The sequence below is a fragment of the Rutidosis leptorrhynchoides genome, chromosome 2, assembly GCF_046630445.1.
Source record: "Rutidosis leptorrhynchoides isolate AG116_Rl617_1_P2 chromosome 2, CSIRO_AGI_Rlap_v1, whole genome shotgun sequence".
NCBI classification, from domain to species: domain Eukaryota; kingdom Viridiplantae; phylum Streptophyta; class Magnoliopsida; order Asterales; family Asteraceae; genus Rutidosis; species Rutidosis leptorrhynchoides.
In genome coordinates, this window is record NC_092334.1 from 108,379,329 (window position 1) to 108,389,653 (window position 10,325).

A 10,325-nucleotide genomic window follows, 5' to 3' on the forward strand; every position below is an offset into this window, starting at 1 on the left:
ATTTTTGATATTTTTATTAAAAATGATTATTATTATTATCGTCGTTTTTATCGTCGTTCTAGTTTATCTTATTATTATCTTTATCAATAAAAGGGATTTATCATTAAAAATTGTTATTTTTTTTATTACTATCGTTATTATCGTTAAAGTTATAATTAGTATTATTATTATTATTATCCAATTATTATTATTATTATTATTATTATTATTATTATTATTATTGGTATTATTATTATTATTATTATCATTATTAATATATATATCATTATTTAAAAATAGTCATTGTTATTGTTATTATTATTATTACTATATTATCATTAAGATAATTATTAGTATTATCGTTAATAATGTTATAGTAACTATCATTATTAATATTAGTGTAATTAAAACAAATATTTGTAACACCTAATTAGTTTGATTACTATTATTATCATTATTATGAACACGATATAAAATACGATTACAAGCTATTAAACGAAACGATTAGGAAATAATGGGTAAGAGTTTCATGATGAAATTAAAATATTATAAGATATTTATTTAGATAAAATTATCGTTCTTATTATTTTTATCATTACTATTATTATTAAAAGTATCGTTAGTATTAAAACTATCATTTTAACAAAAATTATCATTTTAATAGAAATGTCATTGTTACTATAAAATATCAGTATTATTATTATTTTAAATAGAATTATTATTTTAAAGATAATATTAAAAATTATCATAAATATTAAAGTTATCATAATTAGAATTATCGTTTTTATCATAATGTCATCTTAGTAATTATAAATATTGATATTTTTATAATAATAATTATTATTACAAAATAATACAACTTTTACTTACTATCATTATAGATATTATTTTATCAAATAAATATGTGATACAAACATATTTTACTACGTGTAATAACTTACTTTAATAATACCTATCATATTATCTTTATGATATTAAATGAACCCTATAAATTTTATTACTTAAATATATATATAAGTATATTTTATTATATAAATTTAATATAAAATTTTATTTATTAATAAATAGATTATATTATTTACTCTAATAAATCTTTTAAAAATATTTAAAAATATAAAACGACGATATTTAAACTATATATTAATCATGTATAGATTTTTGGAAATTATTTTGAGTCAAATTTACTTTTGTTGACTTTTGCATATTAGTCTCGAGCATTAGGATTGTGGTACACTATTGTAACATCCCGCATTTTTCCGTTTACTTTTCCGTTATACTATTTTAAACTCCGTTATATGTTTATAACATCTCCCATTAATACGCGTTTTAAATTATCTCGTTTAGGTAATTCACGCACCCGTTTCCAAAGTTGAGGGACTAAGTTTGACAAAGGAGCAAAGAGGTGACTAGGTCAAAGAGTCAACACTCTTCCTCCTCCATTCATTAATTCTTTTTCTTTTTTATTTTTCTCTAACACTTTCACCAAATCTCTCAAACACCACTTCAAGGATTCATCATCCAAATCAAATCGAGCAAGCATCCATCTAAACAAATTGCATATTCGGAATCCTCTCATCTTCCTCTTCGATTCCATACCGATTTCATCAAGTTTGGGTAACTTTCTAAAATCACTAGATTTTGTGTTCTTGATGTTTTTAACTTATAAAAGTGTTAATTAGTGTCTATGGCTCAAGTCTAACATGAATATATGAATTGTATGCTCGATCTTGTTGTTTTGAAGTAACTAGCATGAACTTGAATTTTGGTATGTTGTTCTTGAGTTTTGGATGATCATATGTTGTTAGATGTTAAAAGTTCATGTTCTAATTGTGTTCCTAGTATCACTAGCTTCAATTTGATGTGTAGGTTGCTTTAGAAAAGTTCATGAACTTGATTTATGATTTTGGTGAATTTGGGTTAGGGTTTGATGAACTTGAAATGGACTTTTGATGCATTGAATGCCATGGATTATTATTGGTAAGTGTTTAGTTGGATTGTATGCTTGATTACCTTCGAAAAGGCATATCATTCATGTAAATTGGTTGCCCGAATCATTGAATTGCATTTATGAACTTATATGCGGTTAATGTTAAGCATTAGATGCGGTTTTGGTTGTTGTAATAGGTAGATTGATTGATGAAATGTGTTTAGTCGTTTTCCTCGTCAAATTACCTTCCCAACGGTATAAGATACTTGTCTTGATTGTTTGCGGATCATAAATGGTGATTGTTTGAAGTTAGGTTCGTGCATAAAACTTAAAAACTGCCAGAATTCTCTGCACAGGTAATGGCGCGGCGCGCCAAAGTGGTCTGTCCAACTTTGTCAATCTTCGAATAATGTTTGCTATGCTACGCACCTCCGATTCACATGTAACTTGTTCTAACATGCTCATACATGATTAAAAACCTCAGAAAAATAGTTCGGGACCCGACCCGAACGTGTTGACTTTTTCGTTGACTTTGACCGACCAAAGTTTGACTTTTTGTCAAACTTAACCAAATGATTATGCAACCTTCCTAACTTGTTTATATACTTGTATCTTGCATGAAACTTGACAATTTGATTTCACATGCTACATAATCGAGTCGTAACGAGCCGTAGGACTAATTGAACATCTTTGACCTATTGTGTTTACCGTTATTGATACGACCTATTTGTTTAGGTCAAGACTAGCACTATCCTTCGCACACGTTACTTTGTGAAGTACTTTTCATACGTGCACTCAAGGTGAGATCATAGTCCCACTTTTACTCTTTTTGAACTTACATTTGGGATGAGAAAACATAAACATTTCTTTTACTAAGTGAACACAAGTACAGGAAAACAAACATTCTACATACGAGTTTAGAACAAAATCCTCAATTCGATTATCATTAGTTACACTTGCCGGGTGTAAGCGAGAACTTATGTTGTATGGATCCATATGGGTTTGACAAACCCTCATTCAAATGGTTCGCTACCGTTTACGAATGAAATATATTTTCGTGAAACAGTGTATGTTCTAACACTATTGTGATGGGGTTCTATGGAAGGAAAGTTAAGCATTGATAATTGGGTGCTCGTGAAACAAACTTTTGGAATGTATTACTATTATATCAATGTTACAAATCTTGTGGTTCATTTGTACTTACTTACTTAAACCTATGATTTCACCAACGTTTTCGTTGACAGATTCTATGTTTTTCTCAGGTCCTTGAACGTTTTGTGATACATGCTTCTGCTCATTTTCTTTTGATGCTTTGCTTGGATATCGAGTATACATGCATACGTGGAGCGTCTTTTGGCTACTTTTAAATTGTGTCGCATATGTTTTCAATTGTACTTTAAACTTTGTTATGTATCTAGTTGTCGAACTACTTTGTAAACCTTGAAACATCTTTACTTTTGAAATAAATGCGACATACTTTTGGTCAAACGTTGTTTTAAAGACTTATGACCACGTAACGGGACCTAAGTAGATGGCACCGTCAAACATGATTTTGTCGGGTCGCTACAGATGGTATCAGAGCCTTGGTTGTAGGGATTTAGAGTTCATTGGTGTCGACCCCGAGTCATAGGGTACATTGGTGAGTCTAGACTACAACCGGCATATAGACTTGAAGTAGGAATTACTTGACTACTTGTGCATTTATACTCGAACGCTTCTACTCATATCTACTCTTAGTTCATCTTAATCTCACGTTGTTTATTTTGATTGACACGCCACCTTGACTATATGAAATGATGTCGAATGCACATATGAATCAGGGTAATATAATTTCCGGGATTATATTACGGTGACTCATATGAACGTTCCGACATTGTGGCATAAAGAATTTAAGGCGAGTCAAGGAAAATTTTCTCTCTATCTTTATTCCATATCACGGTTAGTATTATTTAGAATACTAACCAACGGTATTCTTTTGTTTTGAAGGAATAATGCCTCTTCGCCGTGCGCCACGTCGTGAAACTCCCGAACAAGCTCTACAACGAATGATAGCCACCGCCGTGGATGCGGCCATGGCCGGTCACTCTTCCAACAACAATAACAATAACAACAATCACAACAACAACAACAATGGAGCCGGTAACTCAAACGAAGGGTGCTCCTACAAATCCTTCATGGGGTGCAAACCTCACACTTTTGATGGAACCGGGGGACCGGTCGTGCTCACCCGATGGTTTGAGCAAACGGAAGCCGTCTTTAGCATAAGCGGTTGTCGGGACCAAGACAAGGTCAAATACTCCACTCACACCTTCGCCGGTGTCGCTCTTACATGGTGGAATACTTATGTACAATCGGTGGGTACCGATGAAGCTCACGCCCTCTCTTGGGCCGACTTGAGGGAAAAGATGATTGTCGAATATTTCCCTCGTGAAGAAACCCGAAGGCTCGAACAAGAGCTAAGAACTTTAAAGGCGATCGGAAACGATCTCAAGGCTTATAATCAACGATTTTCCGAACTAGCCTTGATGTGCCCAAATCTTGTGAACCCCGAAGCTTTAAGGGTTGAACTTTACGTGGATGGTCTTCCAAAGAGTATCAAACACGGAGTAATGTCATCCAAACCCACTAATCATCAAGAAGCTTTGAACATGGCCCGCAAATTGATAGAAACGGTTGACGAAATCGTAGTTCCGGCACCTAAGGCCGAGGATAAATCGGGCGGCAACAAAAGAAAGTGGGAACCCTCCCAATCAAGCAACAACAATTTTGCTAAGAAGCCTTACACCTCCGACGGCAAGAAGGGTTATGCTGGGAACCTACCCCTTTGCAACAAATGCAACAAACATCACTTTGGTGAATGTGGCAAGTTAATTTGCCACCGGTGCCAAGGAGTTGGTCATAAGGCCAATGAGTGTAAAAGTGTTGCCCCCATCGCTCGAAAGGGGCCCAATGCACCAAAAACGGGCACTTGTTATGAATGTGACCAAACGGGCCATTATAGAAATGCATGCCCGAAGAGGAAAGATAACACCAATACGCGCGGCCGAGCTTTCAACATCAACACCGAGGAAGCCCGAGATGATAATGAATTGGTCACGGGTACGTTTCTTCTCAACAACACTTATGTTACTTGTTTATTCGATTCGGGTGCCGATAAGAGTTTTGTATCCAAGACTTTGACTCATTCTTTTAATACTCCACCACGTCCACTAGATACCACTTATACCATTGAAGTGGCCAACGGAAAACTATTGAGTGCCGACACATATTACCGGGGGTGTACGTTAAACATTTTAGGTAATGAGTTTGAAATTGACTTGATACCCATGGAACTAGGGAGCTTCGATGTAATAATCGGTATGAATTGGCTAGCCAAAATGAAATCTCACATCCTTTGTGATCTTAACGCAATCCGAATTCCTATCGAGAATGGTGAACCTTTGATCGTCTATGGCGATAAGAGTTGTACTGGACTCAACCTCGTTTCATGTATTAAAGTTAGAAAACTACTCCGAAAGGGTTGTTTTGCGATCCTTGCTCACGTTAAGAAAGTCGAGTCCGATGAGAAGCACATCGATGATGTGCCAATTATTAGTGACTATTCCGATGTATTTCCCGATGAATTGCCGGGTCTTCCACCTCATCGACCGGTTGAATTCAAAATCGATCTTATTCCGGGAGCCGCACCCGTAGCACGTGCACCATATAGACTCGCTCCATCCGAAATGCAAGAATTGCAAAGTCAAATCCAAGAACTACTTGATCGTGGTTTTATCCAACCTAGCCATTCACCTTGGGGCGCTCCGATTTTGTTTGTTAAAAAGAAAGATGGATCCCTACGAATGTGCATTGACTATCGTGAACTAAACAAATTGACGGTTAAGAACCGATATCCTCTTCCTCGCATCGATGACCTCTTTGATCAATTACAAGGGTCTTGTGTATATTCAAAAATCGATCTCCGCTCGGGTTATCATCAATTAAGGGTTAAGGGGGAAGATGTCTCCAAAACCGCTTTCCGGACTCGTTATGGTAGTTATGAATTCCTTGTCATGCCATTTGGCCTCACTAACGCACCGGTGGTGTTCATAGATCTTATGAACCGCGTGTGCAAACCGTATCTCGATAAATTCGTTATTGTGTTCATCGATGACATATTGATCTATTCTAAAAATGAAGAAGAGCACGAACAACATCTTCGACTTGTGCTTGAACTCTTGAGACAAGAACGACTTTATGCCAAATTCTCCAAGTGTGAATTTTGGTTAAAGGAAGTTCAATTTCTTGGTCATGTTGTAAGTGATCAAGGTATTAAAGTCGATCCCACGAAAATCGAAGCCATTAGTAAATGGGAGACTCCTACTACTCCTACTCACATTCGTCAATTCTTGGGTCTCGCCGGGTACTATCATAGATTCATCGAAAACTTCTCTTTGGTTGCACGTCCTCTAACCGCATTAACTCACAAGGGAAAGAAATTCATTTGGGCGACCGAACAAGAATCCGCATTTCAAATCTTGAAAACAAAGCTAACCACCGCTCCTATCTTGTCACTTCCCGAAGGCAATGATGATTTTTTTGTATATTGCGATGCCTCGAAACATGGTTTTGGGTGTGTATTGATGCAACGGAAGAAAGTCATTGCTTATGCCTCTCGACAACTAAAAATTCATGAACGGAATTACACGACTCATGATCTCGAACTTGGAGCCGTTGTCTTTGCACTTAAAATGTGGAGACACTATCTTTATGGAACCAAGAGTACTATCTTCACCAATCACAAAAGCCTTCAACACATCTTCGATCAAAAGCAACTAAACATGAGACAAAGACGGTGGATTGAAACTTTGAACAATTACGATTGCGAGCTTCGTTACCATCCCGGGAAGGCAAACGTAGTAGCCGATGCCTTAAGTCGAAAAGAAAGAGCGGTGCCTCTTCGTGTCCGAGCTTTAAACATCCCCATTCACACCAACCTCAATATTCAAATTCGTGTAGCCCAAGATGAAGCTCTCAAGGATGAAAACATCTCTCTCGAACACTTGAACGTCCTCACCTCTCGATTCGAAGTTAAAGAAACCGGACTCCGATATTTCGCCGGAAGAATTTGGGTACCTAGTTATGGGGACTTGCGAAGCCTTATTTTGGATGAAGCCCATAAGTCAAGATATTCAATTCATCCCGGTGCCAATAAGATGTACCACGACCTTAAAGAACAATATTGGTTGCCGAACATTAAAAGGGACGTCGCTACTTATGTTGAAAAGTGCCTAACTTGCTCCAAAGTCAAAGCCGAACATCAAAGACCGTCCGGACTACTTCAACAACCAGAAATCCCGCAATGGAAATGGGAAAGGATAACGATGGATTTTATCACCAAACTACCAAAGACGGTTGGAGTTATGATACTATTTGGGTCATTGTTGACCGACTCACCAAATCCGCGCACTTCCTAGCCATGAAGGAAACCGAAAACATGGAGAAACTCGCACAACTCTACATCAAAGAAATCGTAGCCCGACACGGTGTACCCTTATCGATTATCTCCGACCGAGATGGCCGTTTTGTTTCTAGATTTTGGCGTACATTGCAAGAAGCATTGGGAACGCGTTTAGACATGAGCACCGCATATCATCCACAAACCGACGGACAAAGCGAACGCACAATTCAAACCTTGGAAGACATGCTACGAGCTTGCGTTGTCGACTTTGGAAAAGCTTGGGATAAGCACTTGCCTCTCGCCGAATTCTCCTACAACAATAGTTATCACACGAGTATTAACGCCGCACCATTCGAAGCATTATATGGCCGAAAATGTCGTTCTCCTCTTTGTTGGGCCGAAGTAGGCGACAAACAAATCACCGGTCCCGAACTTATTCATGAAACAACCGAGAAGATCGTTCAAATCCGAGATAGGCTTTGGACGGCCCGGAGTCGTCAAAAGAGTTATACCGACAAACGACGCAACGACCTCGAATTTCAAGTCGGTGACCGTGTAATGTTAAAAGTCGCACCTTGGAAAGGTGTAATTCGTTTTGGGAAACGCGAGAAGCTAAATCCGCGGTATATTGGTCCTTTCGAAATCTTGGAGCGTATTGGAACCGTTGCTTATCATTTAGATCTTCCGCCTCAATTGAACTCCGTTCATCCTACCTTCCATGTATCTAACTTGAAAAAGTGTCTTGCCGAACCCGATATCATCATCCCTCTCGAAGAACTTACTATTGATGACAAACACTATTGATGACAAACTTCATTTTGTGGAAGAACCGGTTGAAATTGTGGACACCTCCGTCAAGACATTGAAACAAAGCCGAATCTCGATTGTCAAGGTTCGTTGGAATGCCAAAAGAGGACCCGAGTTTACTTGGGAAAGGCAAGATCAAATGCAAAAGAAATACCCTCACTTATTCCCGATTCCGAAAACGCAAAATTTTGAGGAAGAAACAACAACTACTATGCCTACTTAAATTTCGGGACGAAATTTCTTTTAAGGAGTAGGTAATGTAACATCCCGCATTTTTCCATTTACTTTTCCGTTATACTATTTTAAACTCCGTTATATGTTTATAACATCTCCCATTAATACGCGTTTTAAATTATCTCGTTTAGGTAATTCACGCACCCGTTTCCAAAGTTGAGGGACTATGTTTGACAAAGGAGCAAAGAGGTGACTAGGTCAAAGAGTCAACACTCTTCCTCCTCCATTCATTAATTCTTTTTCTTTTTCCTTTTTCTCTAACACTTTCACCAAATCTCTCAAACACCACTTCAAGGATTCATCATCCAAATCAAATCGAGCAAGCATCCATCTAAACAAATTGCATATTCGGAATCCTCTCATCTTCCTCTTCGATTCCATATCGATTTCATCAAGTTTGGGTAACTTTCTAAAATCACTAGATTTTGTGTTCTTGATGTTTTTAACTTATAAAAGTGTTAATTAGTGTCTATGGCTCAAGTCTAACATGAATATATGAATTGTATGCTCGATCTTGTTGTTTTGAAGTAACTAGCATGAACTTGAATTTTGGTGTGTTGTTCTTGAGTTTTGGATGATCATATGTTGTTAGATGTTAAAAGTTCATGTTCTAATTGTGTTCCTAGTATCACTAGCTTCAATTTGATGTGTAGGTTGCTTTAGAAAAGTTCATGAACTTGATTTATGATTTTGGTGAATTTGGGTTAGGGTTTGATGAACTTGAAATGGACTTTTGATGCATTGAATGCCATGGATTATTATTGGTAAGTGTTTAGTTGGATTGTATGCTTGATTACCTTCGAAACGGCATATCATTCATGTAAATTGGTTGCCCGAATCATTGAATTGCATTTATGAACTTGTATGCGGTTAATGTTAAGCATTAGATGCGGTTTTGGTTGTTGTAATAGGTAGATTGATTGATGAAATGTGTTTAGTTGTTTTCCTCGTCAAATTACCTTCCCAACGGTATAAGATACTTGTCTTGATTGTTTGCGGATCATAAATGGTGATTGTTTGAAGTTAGGTTCGTGCATAAAACTTAAAAACTGCCAGAATTCTCTGCACAGGTAATGGCGCGGCGCGCCATATACCCGCGCGGCGCGCCAAAGTGGTCTGTCCAACTTTGTCAATCTTCGAATAATGTTTGCTATGCTACGCACCTTCGATTCACATGTAACTTGTTCTAACATGCTCATACATGATTAAAAACCTCAGAAAAATAGTTCGGGACCCGACCCGAACGTGTTGACTTTTTCGTTGACTTTGACCGACCAAAGTTTGACTTTTTGTCAAACTTAACCAAATGATTATGCAACCTTCCTAACTTGTTTATATACTTGTATCTTGCATGAAACTTGACAATTTGATTTCACATGCTACATAATCGAGTCGTAACGAGCCGTAGGACTAATTGAACATCTTTGACCTATCGTGTTTACCGTTATTGATACGACCTATTTGTTTAGGTCAAGACTAGCACTATCCTTCGCACACGTTACTTTGTGAAGTACTTTTCATACGTGCACTCAAGGTGAGATCATAGTCCCACTTTTACTCTTTTTGAACTTACATTTGGGATGAGAAAACATAAACATTTCTTTTACTAAGTGAACACAAGTACAGGAAAACAAACATTCTACATACGAGTTTAGAACAAAATCCTCAATTTGATTATCATTAGTTACACTTGCCGGGTGTAAGCGAGAACTTATGTTGTATGGATCCATATGGGTTTGACAAACCCTCATTCAAACGGTTCGCTACCGTTTACGAATGAAATATATTTTCATGAAACAGTGTATGTTCTAACACTATTGTGATGGGGTTCTATGGAAGGAAAGTTAAGCATTGATAATTGGGTGCTCGTGAAACAAACTTTTGGAATGTATTACTATTATATCAATGTTACAAATCTTGTGGTTCATTTGTACTTAC